Source organism: Dendrobium catenatum, unplaced genomic scaffold (assembly GCF_001605985.2).
Source record: "Dendrobium catenatum unplaced genomic scaffold, ASM160598v2 fragScaff_scaffold_1179, whole genome shotgun sequence".
Taxonomy (NCBI): domain Eukaryota; kingdom Viridiplantae; phylum Streptophyta; class Magnoliopsida; order Asparagales; family Orchidaceae; genus Dendrobium; species Dendrobium catenatum.
This window is the reverse complement of record NW_021319641.1, coordinates 769,783-792,279: the sequence shown is the minus strand read 5'-3', so window position 1 is coordinate 792,279 and position 22,497 is coordinate 769,783. Positions and strand designations below refer to the sequence as shown.

General features: G+C 36.4%; 1 protein-coding gene across 3 annotated transcripts in view; it reads left to right on the top strand.

Moving 5' to 3' along the window:
- The window catches only part of LOC110095089, a 32,879-nt gene that overhangs the window by 3,950 nt on the left and 6,432 nt on the right, over nt 1–22,497 (top strand). The gene's annotated exons all lie outside the window — the stretch shown is intronic.

The window sequence follows — 22,497 nt, the reverse complement described above, 5'->3', positions numbered from 1 at the left end:
GATGGGTAAAATCTAATCAATAGCAAATTGGTTTATATGGGAATTTCAACTGATAACCATTTTTATGCGAAGGCAAATAATATGAGAGTAAAGAGATGATCTTCACGTGTTTTTTATTTTAACTTTGAAATAGCATGAGAGCAAGTTATGGGAATTGATTTGATGGCATTGAGAAAAAGATGTTAATGAGATATGAAGTTATTACAAATTTGAATTAGTTAAGCAATAACTAACATTAATAGAAGTTATAATATCTAATAAGCTTTTATCTTAATAATGCTACGTCTTGGATTAAGATGGAATCTATAGCAATTTGGATTTGATTAGTTTTCATTAGATATTCAAAATGAGCTAACTCCTTGATTGCTATTTTTAGATATGATATCCCAATTAGTGGATTAGTTTTGGATAAATGAGGAGGTGATAGGTGGGAATTTTGACTTACCTTACTTGAAACCCTTGTATTTATTTCTCAATGAAAATTTAGTAGTTTTTTGATATCCAGATAACAAATGAAACCATTGGTGGTTATGAATTAAGGTTGTACTATTTATGCTTAGTGTATAGTGCCTTATCACACTTCAATCCACCTCTCTTTATGGTGGGCTAACCTTGAATTTCTTCTTTGCTTTAGTTGCTTTTGTTAAGAAAATTGAATGAGATTAGAACATTAAAGGAAAACTAAGGATAAAAATCATTCTTCCATTTATTTAAGCTCATTAGGAAACATCTGTTGATGTGCAGGAGTATTACAAAAATAAAAGCTTAACAACTACTTATTTCCATCTTCAAAATTGATAAAAGCATCTTTATGTTTCCAGCATATTTTCTATTGAGGGAAGGGGTCACTGTGAGGAACCTTTTCGGTAGTTTGTAATGTAGGTTAGGTTAGTTTGTAAATAATAATTCAGTGTTTTAGGCTTATAGAAAGTGTCTAATGTTGTTGCAATGCTGCCCTAGTAGAGGTAATGTGTAAAAGTTGATTAGTCATAATGATCGAGTCCTATAAAATACAAAACTAGAGAATCTTCCAACCAATATAATGAAATATGCACCTCTGTTGATGCTTGTCACTCACTTGGAATATTCCCTCCATAAAAATATGTGATACGTTAACCTCATCAAATCATTGATATAATATTTTGAGGTCCATTGTTGTAGTCTGCTTGAGTCATGCCTTAATGGCCTCAAATTAGCTGATTGATCATTGTTCAATGGTTCATAGTGAGGAAGCCAACTTCATACCTTCTCATGTTAGATGAAGCTCACCGACATGACATTGATTAGCCCCATAGAATGACATGAAACTCTACGAGCATAGTGGGTGGCAGTCTGATCTACTATCAGAGTTCATAGTCTCTCTTGGTATGTTTATAGGGGCTTGTATTTATGGTTCAAAACTATTGTATTATACAATGGATTTTTTGAAGTAAATAACCAAAATTGTTCCTAGAATTTTTATGTGTGTCCCCTTTAATCCTAATTTTTTTTCATGTTCAATTTAGTCTTTAAATTCACTAAATATTGACTTTTTTTTTTTACTGTCGACTTTGCGGTTTCTTTGGACTGATTTTAGTAGAGGGAAGCTTTTGAATACACTAAATATGTCAAAAGAAAAGTAATTTACTTGGCAACTTCTGAGAATAAGAAAGGATGATAAATGTTTACATTATTTACAATATTATCAAAGCGCAAAGTGTGAAGGGGGAAGTAAAGTGCAATGCAATACGCAAATGTTTTGTTACTTCAAATTGTAAAGAGTAAAGGGAAGTCACATTTTAATTAACTAAAGCGCTCATAAATTATATAAATATAAGAAACCATTCAATTATAATTCTATAACATGCTGTAGTTGATAAATGGCTTAGATTTTGATATAAAATTGGAAAGAAATGTTAAATACATACTTGATTTGAAAACATACTTTGAAAGAAAACTTGCAAATTGAAGTTTCTAACAAATTTGATCATGCATAGAAATTAACAAATGATTACAAGTTTAAAACTAGCGTAGTAGTTTGATGTGAAAATTAGAAATTTCAAGATTGCATAAAAATATATTTATTTCATAGGAAAAGCTAAATTTAAGTGCATAAAGTCAAAAGGTTTCATAAAACAAGCCAAAGGGAATTTATTAGTCATAATCCTCTCTTTCATTCGCATGATCTCTTTCTCTTTCAAGTAGAATTTTTTCATCTTCAAAATCTTGTTCTCTTCTCCTTCTTGAGTTTTTTTGACAATAGAAGTGGATGCAAGTTGAGATAAACTACTGCTTATTGTGGATGAAACCCCTCTTATCTTGACTCACTATATCTTACATATAAACTTCTTTTGGTGTCTCTTCAATTTACTTTCAAGTAAAATCTTCATTGCCGAACCGTTGCTCACTAGCATCAATCATTTTCCAAATTAATTACTCATAACTTTCATCAACAGAATCCAAACTGATTGGATTAATAACATGTTTGAAATTGTACATTCTTTTTTCAAGTTTACTTGTACTTGATGAACGTCAAATCATTAAAGCATTTTTGTTTTAACCAATTTCTCTTCTTTGTATAAATATGTAGAAAAAGGTCATAATGAAATGTATAAAAGGAATGAATTATTTCGTATATTTAAAATTTATCTGTGACGACACTATAATTCCTCTCATATCCAACAACCTGCATTTCAATCCTAAAATCTATTGGCCAGTTTTTGTAAAGTTGCAGCTGATGCCATGATTGCCATCATTTTGCTGAATTAAAATTATAATATCAATCATAAATCCTTTAGTCAATATAAAGTTCAAAATTCTATATAGAAATTTTAATTGATTATATTTGGAGATTTCTTTTCTTAATTGCGGATAACAAATTTAGTTGCAAATGGGGGACACACATGGTTAGACATAGGGGCTGTTTGGTATATAGAATTAGGAGGGTAAAGTAATGTAATTACATGCATTTCTTAAATTAGGTTGTTTGAATAATTTTGAGCGGAACAGAAGGAAGTCATTCGAAGCATTAACGGTGTATTAGAGGAGCCCCATCGTGCGACTTCGAAAGCCGCTCAAATTGAGCAGGTTTGAAATTCTCTCGCGCGAGAACCAGCCTACCGCGATGGTTTCGCGGAAACAGAGCTTAAAAGTTCTCTCTTCTTCTCAGTTCTTCCCACTCTCTCTCCGGCTCTCTAGTCCGAAGTCCTCCGATTGCGATCTCCTATCCGACGAGGTACAACAGCGGCGCAAGGAATATGGATGGAACGAGCTTGATAAGCATTCCAGCCCATCGTTTGGGTGCAGGTCCTCGAGTAGTTCAACGACACTCGTCCGGGCCTTGCTTGTCGCCGCTGTTTTCTACTTTGTCCTTGTTGGTTTAATGGAGAAGAGAACGAGGAGACTGGTATAACAGCCTTCATGGATCCCCTTGTGATCTTTCTCATCCTCATTGTGTACGCCGCCGTCGGGGTTTCGCAAGAGAGCAATGCCAAGAAGGCTCTTGCTCCTCGTTCTCCGTCCCAGATCGCGCTGTCGATTTGCATATGAATCTACCATTGGTAACCCTATCAACCTAAGAAATGCTCAAATTTCTTAAGGGGGTGGTGGCTGGATCTGGCGTGGGACTAAAAGATTTTCTATACAATATCGGCGAACCTTATTCCTCGGCCTGGGGCTCATGGACTCACTACCGAAACACGTCTAAGGTTCTAATCGCCGACGTTTTAGTTTTCTTTTTAGTAATTCCTTGATGGAAGCTCCAATATTAGATGGTTTTTTGTTATTTTTTTCCCTGCTGCGCTTCTTGCTAGTAATTCGAGCATCGAATTTCGGATTTCACTTAGTGGAGCTTTGATCTGTCATTAGAAGTGTGCAGGTTTAGGATTGCGTATGTTGTATACTGAACTGAATGGTTGGGAAAGATAATTTGGGTTGCATGGATGAATAAGCTGGTAGGAGTTTGCAGGAGAGGTGCCTTGTTGGAAATCTATTTTTGAGAAGTATGTGGATATTGAAACCAGTTTGAAATGGTTTGAAGATTAACTGATTGATGTAGTTTGGAATTGTTTGAAGATTAACTGATTGATGTTTTTGGGAGTCTTGACCAGTTTCTTTGAAACAATTGATCAATCTATGGCCATCTTATGACTACCAAAACAATTAACAACATTTCTACAATCACATGTAAAATGTCCATAATCCAAACTTTTGAAACCATTGATCTTGAAATCTTTAAATGAATTGGTAAGAAACATGGGATAACGAGCGTGAAGATTAGAGAAAGAAGAGCCAACAATTGGTGTGTAAGAATAATCAGAAATGAATCATCTACAGTTACTGCCAATTTAGGCTCAAATGATGGAATCTGCCAAGAGCAGGAGAAGCGCCCTGCACCTTCTTACGGTGCTTCATTTCCTATTCATCTAATTTACAATGAGGCCAACGTCATCTATATTTTTCTCCTTTCAACCATGTTGAGTTTATGGTTATATATTATAAAGATCATTATGCAGTCTAAAATGCATGAAAAATGTGTCAATGCAATACAAAAATAAATCATTAAAATTTATTTGCAATCTATAATAATAATATCATAGAATAACAATAAAATTACTTTTAACTAAACCATATTAACAAAAATTTTCCCAAATGTAGTCCATAGTATCATAGAAACAGGGGCAAGTTCATGCAAAAACAGCTGCAAAAGAGAACAGTTTTTTTTTACATGGATGCTAATTGGTATACCACCCAAAAGTGGAAACATTTCTATGCACGAGTATTCATATTCATGATTTCTTTCAAATTATTAAAAAAAAATCGCTTTTACTTTACTCTGGATCTACCTAACCAAACAAGGGAAACATTTCTCCTGCGTTTATTTTGCAGACTTCAAAGTATTCGCCTATTCGGAATACAACACATTTACTTTACATTGCATTTAGTTTAGACTGCATTTCTTTTTCAGGCAACCAAACAGCCCCATAGAGAGTTCATGATCTATGGTCATTTTATCATTTAGCTCTCCCACTAATCGACTAATAACTGGATATAAGCCTTTCATCAATTGTCTATTTCATTTTATTGTAGATTTATTCTTGTAAATAAAAATTCTGAATTAAGATAGTTGCCAGCTTGGTGCAATGGTTGCCGGAGTTGACATTTTCATCACTCATCAATGAAATGAAAGAGTTGCTCGTACTTCTTTTCATCTCCTCCAAATGCACCACTAGTTGCATATTTCACTTTGTACATTGAATCATAAATATGTGTTATAGCTGATCTCTTGTCACCATTTACTAATATCAACATCTTTACTGATGTGTTTTTAATCTTTAATGCGTCTTTCACATCATTCCCAAATGACGTCTTGAGAATATTCTCATTTACTTCTTTCCGTTGTAGTCAACATTTAATCTAAATTTTGTTCAAATCTTTAAAGACAAACATACGCCTTAATTATTTTTTTTTGGTTTATATATGCTTGTAAGAATGAGAAAGGAAGTAGCAAAATGAGTTATGCCCCGCCTCACTAATTTTGCACCGCTTATATGTTTTTTCATTATGTTAATGATAATTGTGATTATATACATGGCCAGTTAACTTTAAATCTTTTTTGACCGTGTTTTTTTTAGTTGAGTAGACTTCCTAATATTCTCCAATATCATATCAATGCAATGGGCGGCGCATGGTGTCCAGTGCATGGGCTCCATACTCTTCATACTCTTCATAAGCATTTGACCTAAAAAAACTTAAGCTATATGCATTAAGGAGATAAAATTAAATGTCTACATTTAATACTATAAATTATTAACTTCCAAGAATATATGTAAAGTGGTTATATGTAATCATTTGGAGCAAATGATCTTTTCTAATTTTCTCTATTCGTGCTTTAAGGAGTTCAAGTAGCTTCAATGTAGTCTTCTAATATTCAGATGCATCTATAGAATCTAAGAATTTTGTACGAGATGATGAATTAACTAAAAATAATAATAGTAGACTATTCTCTATTGTCGGTCCACCCATCTAACATAAGAGTGCACCCCCTCTTTTTTTTTTTTTTTGTGATCCTCCACATTCTTAATAGTCGCATGCATTTCTCTTTCAAGCAGAGGAACTCACAACAAATAATACGAAGGTGGTCTAAGACCTTGTCCATATTGTGTAAGTCTCTTCCATATGATCAAAACTATCCAACTTTGCTGCATTGAAATGGGTGCCCACTTGATACAACCATCCAACTATGTATTGTATAGTTCTGTCACTTATTTCTCTTATCGAAGTTTTCCTTTGTTCGCATTTGTCTCATATTTTTTCTTCATACAACGTATTATTCAGGTTCTTGATATAGGAAATGATCCTTTGACTTTTTTTGGGTGCATTGATGCTTCCCGCTTCATAATTTGATTCAAATGATCTCCTACCACAATGTATGGGTCTTTGAACATCCGTTTCAGTGATTTCTACCACCCTCTTATATTTTCTATACATAAACTTTGTTTCATTTTTATAAGCAATCAACTCCTCTTGTACATCTGAAGTCACTTTCTTGTATTATGTCATATTATTTTTATTGGATGCTTCATAAAGATCAATATGGTGCCTCTTGGCTTGAGATATACATTTATTTGTCTCTCTATCTGAATCTATGATGCATGGTCACGGACACGACAACACGACACGACACAGACACGACCTTTTTTGAAAATATATGACACGGGTACGGCGCGGACGCGACAATACATTTTTTTTTATATAGTGTATATATATTAATGCAATATCAAATTAAAAATGACAAACAATAATAAATGAATGACATGATAACTTGTCTAGCTTATAATATAAAATATTAGTACAAAATATCTAGTACAACCACAAAAATATAAGCAAATAATCACTTACTACAACATCAAGCATTCAAGCTTCAACTAGTAGGATTAGCTTTAAAGGTTAGTTTTTGGTCTTCAACATCATCATCATTGAATATCACTGCTTTCAACTCTGGTTCAACAAGATAAAGATTTGTAATTGTGCAAAATGAGAGGAGATGAAAATACCTTCACTGTCAAAGAGAAATGAAAATGAGAATATTCGATGAATGGGTATTAAATGCAGACATTGATTTGGTGTTGTGGATAGGAAATAAGAAATTTAGTTTAAATCTCGCTAAATATAAGAAATTATATTTTTAAAAAATTATAAAATATTGAAGATACGCGTGTCGGACACGCGTGTCCAATTTGTTTTTAATATTTTTTTAATCGGACACGTTTTTAGCGTGTCCGACATGTGTCGGAGGAGTGTCGAATGAGTGTCGTGTCTGATACGGTGTCGGACACTCCACGCCTCTTTGAGGAGAAGTGTAGGTGCATCATAGATCAGAATAAATGTACTTGAATCAGATATTAACTTTGTATGGTTCTAAGTGAAATTTATCCTCACGTGTGAGCCAACCATACTTAAATTGCATTACACATATGCTATAAAACCCAAATAAATTTAATATAAAATTTTTGTTCCACATTTTTAATGTTTTAATAAATTCATTTGATTAGTATGATGACCTAGCAATTCAACCAAAGTATTAAATCTATCACATTTTTCATTTATAATTATTCATGTATTTGATAAATAATTATCTATCTTACAATTTTAATTTATTATTTAAAGTTTAATCCTATTATATATCCTCTTAAAATAAATTTTGTTAAACTATTTTTTTTTTTCAAATGAGATTATATTTATTTAAAATTAATTTAGAAATGTTCACAAACCACTTAAACCTTGGGCTTTGTGTTCCCGGTTGTTGGGTCATTGTAGGTGGAGGTAACGACTACTATATGGAAGTTCCTGGGTTTAGTCGAGGGAAAGATTGCTGTTGCTACATGTTGAGGACCAAGGTTTCTGTGTTGGGCATTAGGCAGGTTGAGGCTCAGTGAAGCTTTATATAAGTAAACAAACCGGTTTTAAAAAAATCAAGCCAAGCCAAAGCTAATGCGCTTCGTATCCTTTGTGCAAACTCTTTGAGTGCTTGAATGCACATAGCGCCCACATCACACACAGGTACTGCACTACCGCTTGAACTAGAGGCTAAGCGGATCCTAATCGCTTCGTTTTGCTTTGCAGAAGAAGTGCGCTTTTAATAAGCTTAACTGTTAATGTTAGAGCATCTAGACAAAACTAAAAAACTAAGAAAATAGTTTTGAGCGTGTATAAAAAATCTACAAAAGAGGAGGTTAAGATCTTGCTATTTAATAGCAGCTCAAACTTATGAGATTGACCCTAAAAAGTCAAAATTCTCTCATGGAGAGCTTTCTTTTACTAATTTTTGTTTAAAGAAATGATAAAGTTGAAGGTTTGATCAAATTACCAACTTAGTTTAGATTTGATGAGTTGAGAGACTAATTTATGTACTTAAAAATTTTTGGACTGATATGGACACACCTAAATAGTATATGAATTGTTTTGTCCATTTTTTTAAATTTTTAACTTCATTTTGAAGGTTTTATAAAGAACATTATATGCGGTCTATGAACCATACCATATTTTTTTATGTTTATGGCTCATTTCTATAATGACAAAATTATATGATCTATGGTCTATGGATCATATTGTAGGACAACACATTTTATGGTCACCTTCATTGTTAATTATGCTTTTATTGGATTTTTCTCTCCATTTTTTGAGTTTAGAAGGATATAAAACAACTTTGCTTGACCCCATTTTGACTTTATTACACCCGTTTTTTCTCTAGAAATACTGAGAAAGTTCTTTCATCAAAGTCCATTTTGGTGATTTTGATGCCTTTAATGTTGTATATTTATTTTTTATGGCTTTTCAATCCTTGTTATACTGGCATTGAATCTAAGCATCAACAATCCCATTGAATTTTTATATCGCTCTAAATCGCTATTTTAAAGGGAGATGACATTGAGCCATGACAACCTCCTAAGAAATGTCAAGGAAAAGTGGGTCCATTGCTCTATACCTCGCAAGGATTGAGAAAGTTTCTTGGAAGTTGGAATTAATAATTGGTTGTTCTGAGATGAAGCAAGGGTGTCACAATAAACTCTATAGGCCTTTTACATTAACAGTGAAGGAGGCTATAATTTGTGATGTGTGGTGTTTGGATAAAATGGAAAGATTGAACAAATTGGTCTTATAGAGTTGGTTTGTGATAGGAAATACTTTGTTTCAAGTAGTTCCTAGCCAAATCTGAAGTAAAACAAGAAGAAAACTGCTGATCTTCAGCAGTGGACAGCAGCCAAACACAGGAAATCAGCGAGAAATTGCGAGAAAATTGAGAGAAAACTCAAGCAAAGGCTTGTATTTCACTAGTAGATGAATAAAATCAGCAAAGATACATGTGTTCTTCAATTCGAGAGGAAGAACGACTCTCCAAATCTCCGGCAACGCCAAGAGCCCAAGAAAAACCTAGATCTCAAATCTCATTCAAATTCAAGATAACGCTAATCCCCTCCTATTCCCCCTAATTATCATGAAAGGAGGATTACAAATTACCTAATCACCCTTTACATTCAAATCTTTCCCCAAAAAAATTGCATTAAGCCCATCATGGGGCCCACATGATTTCCGCCCTCCTTCCCTGGCTTTTCCCCGCCTGGAATAAACCAGGACCGGTCCAGGCTGGACCGGTCCAGCCGGCCCCTCCTGGGCCGGCGGCATATCAATACTCCCCTCCCAAAAACTCACTTTGTCCTCAAGGTGAAAGGAAATGAATTGCTCTTTCATTCTTTCCATTGGCTCCCAAGTAGCATCGAAATCGGGAAGGCTCCTCCACTTGATCATCACTTCTTTGTTGCCATCTTTATCTGACCTTACTCCTGCAAGCTCCAGAGGCTCTAATATCACTTCCAATTCCTCAGTCAGTGTCACTGGTAAGTCCGTACCAGCTACATGCTCTCAATCGCTCTTCTCAACCGTGATACATGAAAAACTGGATGTATGGTGACTGATGGGGGCAACTTCAATCGACACGCCACTGCGTCGATCTTTTTCAACACTTCGTAGGGGCCGAAGTACCTCAGTGCCAATTTCTCATTCCTCGCCAATGTCCTCTGCCTGTAGGGTCGTAGTTTTAGGAATATCTTCTCCCCCACTTCAATTTGCATGTCCCTTTGTGTGAGTCTTCCTGCTTCTTCATAATCTATTGTGCTCTCAGCAAATGTTTCTTTAAGTCTTCCAGCACCTTGTCCCTTTCTTCCAGGTACTGCTCAACTGAAGACACCGGTGTACTTCCTCTTCCATAGTGCACGAGGTGTGGGGGATCCCTGTCATAAAGCACTCTAAACGGGGTCATTTGGGACGCAGAATGGTACGACGTATTGTACCAATACTCCACCCAAGGAAGCCACTTTGCCCACATATGCGGTGTTTCAGACACAAAACACCTCAAATAGGTCTCCAAGCTTCGATTTACCACCTCAGTTTGCCCGTCAGTCACCATTCTTTGCTCTAATAGATACTTCAAGCTCCTCTGATTAGTCCGCACAATAAAGTGTTTCCCTAGAGATAAGGCCGCCACTTCTGAATAGCCAGGACAATGGCCATCAGATCTCTCTCATATACTTACTTCAATTTGGCTATGGTTGAAAGCACTTGACTGTAGTATGCTATCGGCCTGTGATTCTGCATCAGCATTGCCCCTAGCCCATATCCTGAAGCATCTGTCTCTACTACAAAGACCTGGTTGAAGTCTGGAAGTGCCAGCACTGGTACTGTAGTCATGATACCAATTTGATAGGAAATACTTGGTTTCAAGTAGTTCCTAGCCAAATCTGAAGTAAAACAAGAAGAAAACTGCTGATCTTCAGCAGCGGACAGCAGCCAAACACAGGAAATCAGCGAGAAATTGAGAGAAAACTGAGAGAAAATACAAGCAAAAGCTTGTATTTTACTAGTAGATGAATAAAATCAGCAAAGATACAAGTGTTCTTCAATTCAAGAGGAAGAATGGCTCTCCAAATCTCCGGCAACGCCAAGAGCCCAAACCAAGAAAATCTTAGATATGAAATCTCATTCAAATTCAAGATAACCCTAATTCTCTCCTATTCCCCCTAATTATCATGAAAGGAGGATTACAAATTGCCTAATCACCCTTTACATTCAAATCTTTCCCCCCAAAAATTGCATTAAGCCCATCATGGGGCCCACATGATTTCCTCCCTCCTTCCCTGGCTTTTCCCCCTATGGAATAAACTAGGACCGGTCCAGCCGACCCCTCCTGGGCCGGCGGCATATCAGTTTGGTTTGGTTGTTACCTCTTTGATATGTTTGATTTGGTTTGAATATTAAAGTATAGATTATGTTAGTGGCTATAATTTTGCCTTTCTTTAGTTTTAGGTTTTTAGTTCTATTTGTGCTTTTGTAAAATTGCTCAAATAAAAAGTTGAATTATGCTAATTCCTTTAAATATTAAATGAATAAAGCCCATGAGCTATAAATAAAAGCGTTACAGAAAAATCAACTTGAAAATTAGTTGTTCTGCATGACAAAATTATAAATTTATGCAAATATTATTTAACATTCTTCTTAATACATATTATTTAATTTAATGATTATTTGGTTCATTGCTAAAGAATTTATCGTGTTTCATTCAAATCCGGACCAATTGATCAAAATTAAGTTTGGTTTGGAAAATACAAAATAGTTTTGTCGGTATAGTTTTTTTAAGTTTATATCTAAGATAAATTAGTTAAGCTATGCAAAGATGGGGGGGGGATGATGATGATGAATCCTATCAAGATCCCATGGTTTCGTCTTCCCTTATCATCATAGTCCCTAGTCTGCGTAATCAGAGGAGGTAGTTGACCCAATCTACCGAAGGATTTTTATCGGCAAAAATGAGTTCCTTCGTATAAGGGTACCTTGTAGATATGGGGTGAATGTTTGTCTAAGGTACGAATTTAAGTCAACCTTAACTTACATAAGGTTTTTTCCCTATCGTTCATACCCTATGATTTATTGCTCAATTGTAACTATCCATTAGGGAACATGTAGTCTTTTAGCCATGACCATAAGATAGTGGAGTTGTTCGACCAAACCACTAAGTTAGAGGGCCGTGGTCATAATTGTTTACCTCATAGAGTCGGTCTGGTCAAGCCACAAGTTATTTGTGGAGCCATCTGGCCAAACCACCTATTAGGGACCAATCATAACCATACCACGTAGAGCCGTTTGGCCAAGCTATGGTCTTCGTGGAGCCATCTGGTCAAGCCACCGATTAGAGGATAAATGCCACGTCTTTACTGACATAATAATATTTGGAATGAATCTGAGTGATATTCATGACTAGACATCTGCTCTTTGTAAGTTAGAGTTATCCTCGAGTTCATCACCCTCGCCAAATGGTTGTAGAGAATGGATGAATTTTGCTTTATATTATTAAATGATTAAATTTTAATTTTAAATATTAATATTATTAATAGATATATAACCTTGGAGTTTTGGTCGAATTCAAAAATTAATCCCTCTAGTTGATATTTGCTTTCAACACGGTTATCATCGGGGATTTTGAAGTCGTTTGAAAATTTTTATATTTCATAAGAATTTGGAGCCATTTGAAAGTGTAGAGTCCCCTTTGGTTGAGATAAACATTCAACACGACCATCGTTGTAGAATTTGAATAGCTTGTATATTTGTCATTTGAGTCATGTTAGCTCTGTTTGCCTGTTAACAGAAGATCAGGTTCGATTACTTATATTATAAGTTATCGTAAAAATGCTAAGAACATAAAGCTTTATGTTTTATGATGCATTTCATCTAAAGAGCCTTTGAAGGCCTACTATTAGCTTTGTGGACGACTGTTCCTGTTCCCGTGGCTGTCCGTTCATGCCCCCCTTGTGGTCCCTTCGGGTGTTGCTCTTGGAGCCGCCTATTGGCCTTTTGTCTTCCTGTTCTCTGGTTGGTTTGGCTGGAGTTTGTTTGGGTTGTTTGGCTTCCTCTTTTTACCTATATAAAGGCTATTTTGGAGCAGGTTTTTAAGCATGTTATGGAGAGATTTTTGGAAGCTAAAACCTGAGAGTTTTTCGGATAGCTTGTGAGCTATGCCTCTTCGTCTTCCCCTTCTTCTATTAATTCGTCTCGGGCTTCTTATCTTATTTTTCTCTCCACAAGTGACCACCCCATTTGTATCTTTCGGCTCAAGCAAAGAAAAGCTGTTTTAGGTGTTTCTATGTTCTAAAATTGTGTTTGTCGTAAGTGTTTTTTATGATTTAATCTATATGAAAGTTGTATCGTCCTTCGTGCTATTATTTGTTAGGCATTTTGTCTATTTAATGTGTATTTTCATATTTTTAAAGGAAGACGCTTAGTTTCTATGCAATATTAGTTTTCCTCTAATTTGATTGCATTAATTTGGTATCAGAGATTAGGTTAGCATATCCTAGGTTGTTTGTGTTTTTTTTAGTGCTTAGAAAAATGAAAAAAAAACATGATGTAATTGAGTCTGAGGTTGGAGAGAGTAAGCCAAATATTCTTGAAAAAGATATTCCTATGAGCAGATGGATTATACTGATCCGCTTCAAAACGAATTATACAAGCTTAAGATGAACATGCATTTGTGTACGGAAAGATACGAGAAGAAAAAGCAATTTCTCCAAGCCAAATTCAAGCAAGAAAAAGAGATGATCCTCAAGAAGTATGCGGCTTTGATTCAAGATTTGGATGTGTCTGGAAAATTCTAAAGTATTCTCATCAGGAGATGAGCCCTTTTAACCTCGTAAGAATTTAATGCAGGCAAGGGGGGGGATTGATGTGCTTTGGTTTTGGGATGATTTGTTTCCTTGTTTGGGCTTGGTTGTCTTGGGTTATGTTGCCCCTTTTGGTGTGTTGTTGTGTTCTTCTACTAAACTCAGCTCATTATGATGTTTAAATGCCCTTTTCGGCTCATAAATGAGTGTCAGGGTTCCTCCTCCCCCCCCCTTCTGTTTGGCCTTCGATTTCTCCGCCTGACCCGTGGACGTCTGTTCTTGTTCCCGTGGCTGTCCATTCCTGTCCCCCGTGTGGTCCCTTCGGGTGCTGCTCCTAGAGCCGCCTGTTGGCCTTTTGTCTTCCCTTTCTCTGGTTGGTTCGGATGGAGTTTGTTTGGGCTGTTTGGTTTCCTCTTTTTACCTATATAAAGGCTATTTTGGAGCTCGTTTTTAAGCATGTTATGGAGAGATTTTTGGAAACTAAAACCTGAGGGTTTTTCGGATAGCTTGTAAGCTATGCCTCTCCGTCTTCCCCTTCTTCTATGAATTCGTCTCAGGCTTCTTATCTCATTCTTCTCTCCGCAAGTGATCACACCATTTGTATCTTTCATCTCAAGCAAAAAAAAGCTGTTTTAGGTGTTTCTATGTTCTAAAATTGTGTTTGTCGTAGGTGTTATTTTATGATTTAATCTAAATGAAAGTTGTATCGTCCTTCGTGTTGTTTTTGTTAGGTATTTTGTCTAATTAATGTGTATCTTCTTATTTTTAAAGGAAGACGCTTAGTTTCTATGCAATCTTAGTTTTCCTCTAATTTTGATTGCATCAAATATTTAAATATAATCAATTGCACAAGTGATTATCATTAGAAAGTACACAAGTTTTCATTTATGGGCTCACAAACACCTTCTGTCTGCTTATACGAGTGTTACATATCTGGTGATGTGTGTTGAAGGTGAATTAGATTTTGATTGTTGTGTATAGAAGAAAGTGCACAATTATTAGTTTATTTTGCATCCTTCAAGTTATCATTTCACAACATAGCTTGTATGAGATATTTGTTCTATAGGCACTAGTAGATCGTGCTCTTGCTTGTGAGTGAGTTACGCCATTTGCTGAATCTCCTATTGCTGCCTGCTAGTTATGGACACTATCAATTCCCTGTTCCTGCTCACACGTGAATTGTATCGCTCTTTGCCACTCCCCTATTATTGCCCATAAAAGAGGTATCACAATCATTATAAGTGATGTCAGACTAAATGTGTCTGTTGATGTTTTACCTTTGAAATTATATGCTTTTGAAAGAGCAAAAGCAATTAGTCACGTCCAATAATTTATACTATGAATGAAAACAATAAAACAATGATTTAGTTCAAGCAATATATTGCATGATAAAGATTTCGAGCATAAAATAACCAATCAAATCAGATTTTGCTTAATGTGGGGCTTTCAAAAGAAATCCCTTAATTAACATTTAGAATAGTCACTATTTAAGATCCCTCACTCTCATTCTTAATAACTAGTTAAGCGGAGAAAGGTTTCATGATCTTTATGATGCCACAATTGAGAGGGACTTGGAAGAAATAAGATTTGGGAGAGAGTTCATATTTGTCAGGATTCAGAATAAAGTTGCCACTGAACGAGAGGTTGTCGTTGATCGATAGCGGTGGCAAGGGAGAAGAGGATTCGTTCCACGTAATCTTCAACGGAGAGGTCGTTCTCTAGGTCAATGTCGATGAAGTAGATCGACGGATGTCAATGAACCCTTGGTCATAGAATACAAAGCCGTGATCATGTTCAGGATCAACCATCCATGAGTAAGGAGGCCTAACAAGGTCGTTGGGAGGGAGAGGTTTTACTTCTTCTTCCTTAGGTGAAGTACCAATCGTAGGAGAGGAGATGTAGAGGGAGGAGCTTCGGTGGTCAGCCAAGGCTAGGAGAAGAGGGCTGATTTTTTATTCAGAGTTGTGTTGTTTGTTAGGAGGGAATCAAATCAAATTTATGAAATTAAGTTCAGATTTGATGGTGGAGATAATTAGGGAACTTGATTTTAATTTTCCTATAATAAAGGAGAGGAGGGAAGAGGGGGTGACTACCTTTAATGGAAGTAGAATATAGAGAAGAGAGAGGGTATGACCAGTGACTAAGGAAGGTAGGGAGGAGTTTCGGGGAATTTCAAATAGTTTCCAAGCAAAATAAGTTAGATTAAAAGAGATTTAATGTCTATATCTCTTTTAATTTGAATTCAAATTTAAATTGATTTGATTGAGATACTTTCCAAATATAACTCATGTCATTTAAAAAAGAATTTAAATTTGAAATTGATTAAAATTTGAATTAATTGTCCTCCCAAAGTCATCATGATCTAATTTAGGAAATTAGTAAAGACTAGGGAAATTTTTGATACAATGAAAGGGTGGAAGTGGTCGGCGGCTATGAGAGGGGGTGGAGCTTTGGGCTAGGTGGAATTAGGGGCGGCGGTTTGGGGCTTAGAGTCGGCAGTTTGGATGGAAAGGAGGTGGTGGCTGACGGTTTGGACGGGAAGGAGTTGGACCTTGAGCCCGGTGCTTCCTGCGGCTGATGCGTGGTACTTTGGACCTAGGGACTTCAACTCTCATAAGAACTCTCAAGCTCCCCCAAAACACAAGTCCATACTTTTCTTTTCATAATAATAATCATCCCCTCAAAAGGAAGAGGATGGGGTTTTAAATAGCCAAAATACAATAGCAAGATAAAAGACAAAATCGCCCTTAAGGGTTACAAACAACTACTCCCTCAAGTGAGGGTAAAAACGAAAAAAACTGCGATGATAAATCAAATACACATAATAATAATAAATCTAATACAAATGACAACTCAAAAATAAAGTGGTGCGATGGTGGCCGTAGATCGTCAGCCCCATCTATGATAGACTCTCCGTTGTCGGATGTCCTTATCAATAAGTTTCCTGCCTTCGCTTGTAGGCAAGCTACTATATTCATTATGGGTCTATTGCACTTTGCCCACAGGAGAATAAATATGTTCATTAGAAGTCAACTATCCCTGCCCATAGGCAAGCTATGAATTAATAATACGAACCCCTTGTTCCTTCCCACAAGTAAGGTGTTACATATGCCTTGATATTGTTCATAAACAAACTACCAATTTCATAAAAAGCTCCTTGTTTTCTTTTGTAGGCAAGTAGTTGTTTTTACAACAAGTACCCTGCTTGTGTTCGTAGATGCGCTATGTTACAGGTTCCCGTTTTAGCTTATGGGCAACCTATCATGTTACAAGTTCCCTGCTATTTCTTGATTTTAAAAGTTTTATTTAGTTATGATTTATTTTAAATATTCATTTAAGTTTGGCTCCCTATTAATTTATTTAAGTCAAGTTCCCTATTCAATATGAATTTTAGCAACCTAGGCATCTCCTCCCCACAAAGGGAGGTTGGGAGGCACTTGCCTTTCAATCCCCCCGGCCGGATCAAAGATTCGTCGGCCGAGAGCTTTGGGATGATGAATGGTCTTGACACATGTCTTTGGGTCTTCAATTTGTTCGCGGTACGTGTTAATTAAATTTGATTTAATTTAAAAAAAAAAATATATTTTTTTTATTTTTCTTAAAAATTCGGCAGCCTCTCGGCGTTCCCTCCCCACGAAGAAAGGTTGAGAGGCACTTATCTTTCAAATCCGCCTGGCCAGATCGATGATTCGACGTCCGAGGGCTTTGAGATGATGTTGGTCCCAACATAGATGGTTGGCTCCGTATCAATTTATTTAAGTCAAGTTCCCTATTCAATATGAATTTTAGCAACCTAGGCATCTCCTCCCCACAAAGGGAGGTTGGGAGGCACTTGCTATATATATATATATATATATATATATATATAAGCGTTATACCTTAGCATGAGGGAAGCGGCAAATGATGTTGTTGAGGAAATTGGTGAGGGGTCATAAATACAAAAAAAACTCTCTTCTCTAATTCTCTTTTTGCGCTCTCTCTCTACTAATAATAATAATAGTACTAGGGAGGAGAAATGAGAGAGCAGCCGGCGGTTGGATTGTAGGGTGATTGTTGTGGAGTGAAATCTGCTGTTGGGTGGGGGTTTAGGAGAAGGTTTGATGCAGGTTGGAAATGTTGAGTTGAGTTTGGAGGATGTTAGTGGCTTAGGAAGGCTAATAGCTGTTGGTAGTTTGGGTAGATGTAAAAATGGGAGTTTGCAGTTGGTGGAGAGGCTGTTGGAGCATGTGAGGATTTATTGTGTGAGGTGGATTGGTTTCACGTGAAGGCTGTGGGATGAATAGGTTGGGTGGAGTTGATTTGGATAGCTGCAGTGTAAGACAGAAGAGAGATGGAGAGTGCGGTCTGCTTATTGTGCGCATGGAAACAAAAGGTTTGTTGGTGTTCACATGAGGGAGGTGGTTGGGAGGTCAGTACAACATGTCGGTGGGAAGAGAGGGGTGACGGGCTGGAGAGGGCTTTGGAGTTCGACTGCAAGTGGAGGGGCTGTTTCGTGAGTGTTGAGAGGAGTTTGGAGTTGTGTTGCAGTGAATAAAGGAGCTGTTGCCTGTATGGTGGTTGTGAAGGAGAGGAATAGAGCTCGACTTCTTTGCGTGGAACAAAGGGAGATGAGGGTCTAGCAGGAGTTGAATAGAAAGGGTGACGGGTGACAGGAAAAGGGACAATGGGATGAATGCAGAAATCAAGAGAGGAGCAAAGGAAGTATTCAGTAGATTTTTAAAGATAAGATTGGGCGGTAGAGACAGGAATTTGAGTAGGATTTTGAATACGGTATAGGGTAGATATAGCAAGTAATTTTAATTTTATTCTTAAATATTATATACGTATGAATATTCTACTTCAAATAGTATTTTAAAATGAATATGAAAGCTATGAATTGATTCTCGTGCAGCTTTCTCATGATTTGTGCATATTGATTTTTGTGCACCTCAAAACTCGTGTAGATTCGTATTTTCACTCGCATGGAAACCCAAGCAATATGACAATCATTTCTATATGATTTCAGCATTCCGGACGTAACGACGAAGTCCGTTTTGTGAACGAGTGATGTTTTGGCAATGTCGCGCAATATTTCGTTCGTAGTCTATCGATCTCAATGGCCTTCGTTTGATTCAATTACGAGGGGTTAAGTAAATTTGATGCTCTGATCACATCGTTGCAGCCCGTTTGACGATTCGAAGTCATTTATGTAATTTTATGCAACATTGTGCTTGCCATCAGTCATTCTCGATGTCATTTTTGATTGATTTACGCACGAATGACTCTTTCTTAGCAAATTCGGTGTTGTAAGTGCATTGATGCGGCCCCGTTTTGCAACCAGATGAAGTTTGAATAATTTCAATAGCGGTCGAGGCGCTTCGACATTCATTGTGTGACTTGTCTACTAGTCGCCTTCTCCAGTGCACTCGATTGGATATGATACGTATATGGAGGTCAAAACCACTCTTTTGCGCCGGGGACTTCTCTGCGAAATTTTGTTTGGCTCTTTTGTTGACCATTAGGTGGCTTATAGAGAGCTTTGGAGTATGCAAAATAATCCCTCCAAAAGACTAAACAGCCCTCATAATTCAAAATTTCTCGACTTAAACTCTCCCTTTTCTCTCTACTTAGGATGCAAAGTGCAAAACCTACCCCAAGCGGGGCGGGACCCATGTTGGGCGGAACAGTAGGCTTCTGCCTATTGTAAGTAATGAGCCGGCCTTTGTGTTGGGCCGGCTGGACCGGTCTATCAAAGAGAAGTTGAAAATATATAGAAATGAGAGAAGAAAAATATCCTCCCTTCAAGGTAGAAGCAAAAGTGGAGTCACCTTACTTCGATTGAATAATCAAAGCCAAGGTAATTAACAATTGTTTTGAGCTTCAGAATTGTATATCATGGTTTGCGATTATCTTGATAGTTAAAAAAAAAAACATTTGTGTGTTTGAAGTTGTTCTCACTTGTTTTAATGTGGGAAAATTCACATTTTAAAAATTATGTTTTGTTGACCTTTATATATTTAGATTTAAAATTTTGCTAAAAGTTTACTGATATCCCATAATTCATGAAGAAGAAATTGAATCCCATGATAGAATTTGAAGCGTAATAGGAATTTATACAATAGTCAACTGCTTTAGAAATTTTGGTAAATGAAAAATTTTTATTTATGAAATGTGTAGTAGTGGGATAAAGGTTTGTTGTTGTTATTGTATGAAATGTGTAGTAGAGCTTTACAAAATCCTTCACACTTATGGGGAAAAATGATTTCTTGCATTGTATAGAAATCTCAACTTTCAATTGTAAAAAAAGAGAAGACTTAAGGTTCCCTTATAGAGGACCAATACACTAGAGCATCAAGTTACTATTGCAAAAAGCCATGCTATAAACTCAATGATTGTAAGAATTTATATCCAGTTAAAATGTCAAATTGTGAGGATTTGAAAAAGATTTACTTTTTCAGAAGATGTAATTGAGGAATGACAAAGGAATATAATGTTCTGTCCTTCATATTACATGTACAAGTAAGTGATATAGCTAGGGAGAAACTTTTGATCTACAAACTTCTGGTGAAATATAATCTTGTCGATGTTATTTTTGATCTAAATTGTGAGAAATTTGAAGATTTGCTTAGAATTTTTGGTTGTTTGTTAATAAGAATTCAATGATCTATTCTCTTAGTTGCTTTCATAAGAATAATGTTTGCCAATTCACTTAAAAATTTTCTATTATATTTGCTCTCTCCTGATCTTACATTGATGAATAATCTTTTAAGTTGTATTGCTAGATGTATGCTATATAATTTTGGTTAGTTAATTTTTGTGGGATAGAAATACCATGCTGTTGAGAAGACACCAAAAAAATTGTCCTTGTGAAGCGAGGGAAAAAATATAGAGTTAGTTGGCTTATTGCTCCACCTTAGAAGGGGATGGAGAAGACCGCCAGATTTGAGGATTCTAATAAAGGGTCAAGAACTCTCTTTCTAATTGAAAGCATAAGTTGTATCATTCAAATTCCTAATTTGTATCAAATGAAGGAGAATTAATCATCTTAACTTGCTGAAATCCTATGAATGCAAGGAGGAAAAAATGGAGCAGATCCAAAAGACATAAGAAGATGAACTCTTGTTTGTAGGATCAAATGATTTAACGTAGGGGCGTCAATTTCGGGTCACGGGTCGGGTTCGGGTCGAATCCGGAACTGACCCGGGTTCAAACAGGTTTACCCTAACTTGACCGGGGTAGGTAAACGGGTCGGAAATGCGAACCAGACCGACCCGGCAGGTTGCCAGGTTGACCCGACCCGACCCGACCCAGGAAGGCTGGCTGCCTGGCGCGCGGGCTGGCGGGCAGCAGAGCGGGCGTGCTGGCAGGGGGAGGGTAGCGGGCAGGTGTTCAAACAGGTTTCCGGGTTGACCCGGCAACCCGTTGGGTCAACCCGAACCCTACCCGTTTCGAAGGGTCAACCCGAACCCGACCCGTTTTGGAAACGGGTCAGGTCTAACCCGAAAATTCCAATTCGGGTCGGGTTTTCGTGTCGTGTCAAATATTGACAATATTGACACTCCTAATCTAATGAGTGTTCACATAGGAGGTTTTCAAACAAATTGAAAAAAATATATTTATGAATTGTGAGACGGTGGGTGCTCAATTGTAAAATTGTAGTTTAAAATTCCAAAATAAAGGGGCCTACTAAGGAGCGAGGAGAGAGAAGTAGATGTGGTGAGATTAGAAAATTGTCCAAAATTCTCTCCACCTAGTTCTACATTGCCATCCACCTTTTTTCAGAAATTCAAGGAAATATTCCTTTTATTTAAGGGATGCTTATCCGTAATTTTAATTGTTGTTTGGATGTTTAGGATAAGAGTTAGTAAATCATTCTAATTAATTTGAATTTCAATATATATTGGATTGGCTTGCATATTCCTATAAATTGAAAGATTTAGGATATTAACTTTAAGTTCAAAAAATGGAATTTTATAATTCCTCAATCTTTCTTTCTTCATCCAATACTCACCATCTCTCTCTCTCTCTCTCTCTTTTCAATTTTAAGCACATGGACTCTTGAGTCTCGACCTCTTTCTCTCTTTGATTTCTAGTCCACAGAGGCCAACTATCTCACTATAGTTTTGAAATCAACTGTAATTTGTTCTTTACATTATTACGTTAAAGTGAATTTAATTATCATTTAATTTTAGAAAACAGGGAAAAACTCATTATCCTTTTATGCATTTCATCGAAAATCTGATTTCATTGTCCCAGGTAATTTCTACAGTTTCCATTTAGTCTTTCATTCTCCAATTCTATATCATAATTTCTAGTAGAGCTCGGATTGAAGACACTAAGATGTCTAATGTGCCATTCCCTGGTCAGATTGAATTTTATTAAGCTGAGTTTGGATCAGATAAAACTTGCTTGAGATTGGATTTTAATGTTTATGCATGTATGTATGAATGAGTTCGGGCGTGCATGCATATACATACATAAATATTGATTTTTGGAGTGTAGAATAAGAATGTTTGATGTTGAAAATTGATTGAAATCATATTGATTTTTGACTTAATTGGAGCTTGAAGTAAAGTTATTGTGTCATTGCATGGCTCGAAAGCTAGCTTCTAACTAAAGTTTTTATTTGCTGTAGATTTGTCTTTAATTTTGAGCCTATTTTGATCGAAGTTCCAATCACTTCTAGTTTGGATTATCTACCACCCTTCTGATGCATGCCGCCTGGGAGTATGTAAGTTAAGACAGATGAGATTTTTTCCAACCTTGAAATGATGTTGTGGCCAATTTTTGGGCGTTCATGTAGTTCCTTTCAAAATTGTATAAATAAAAT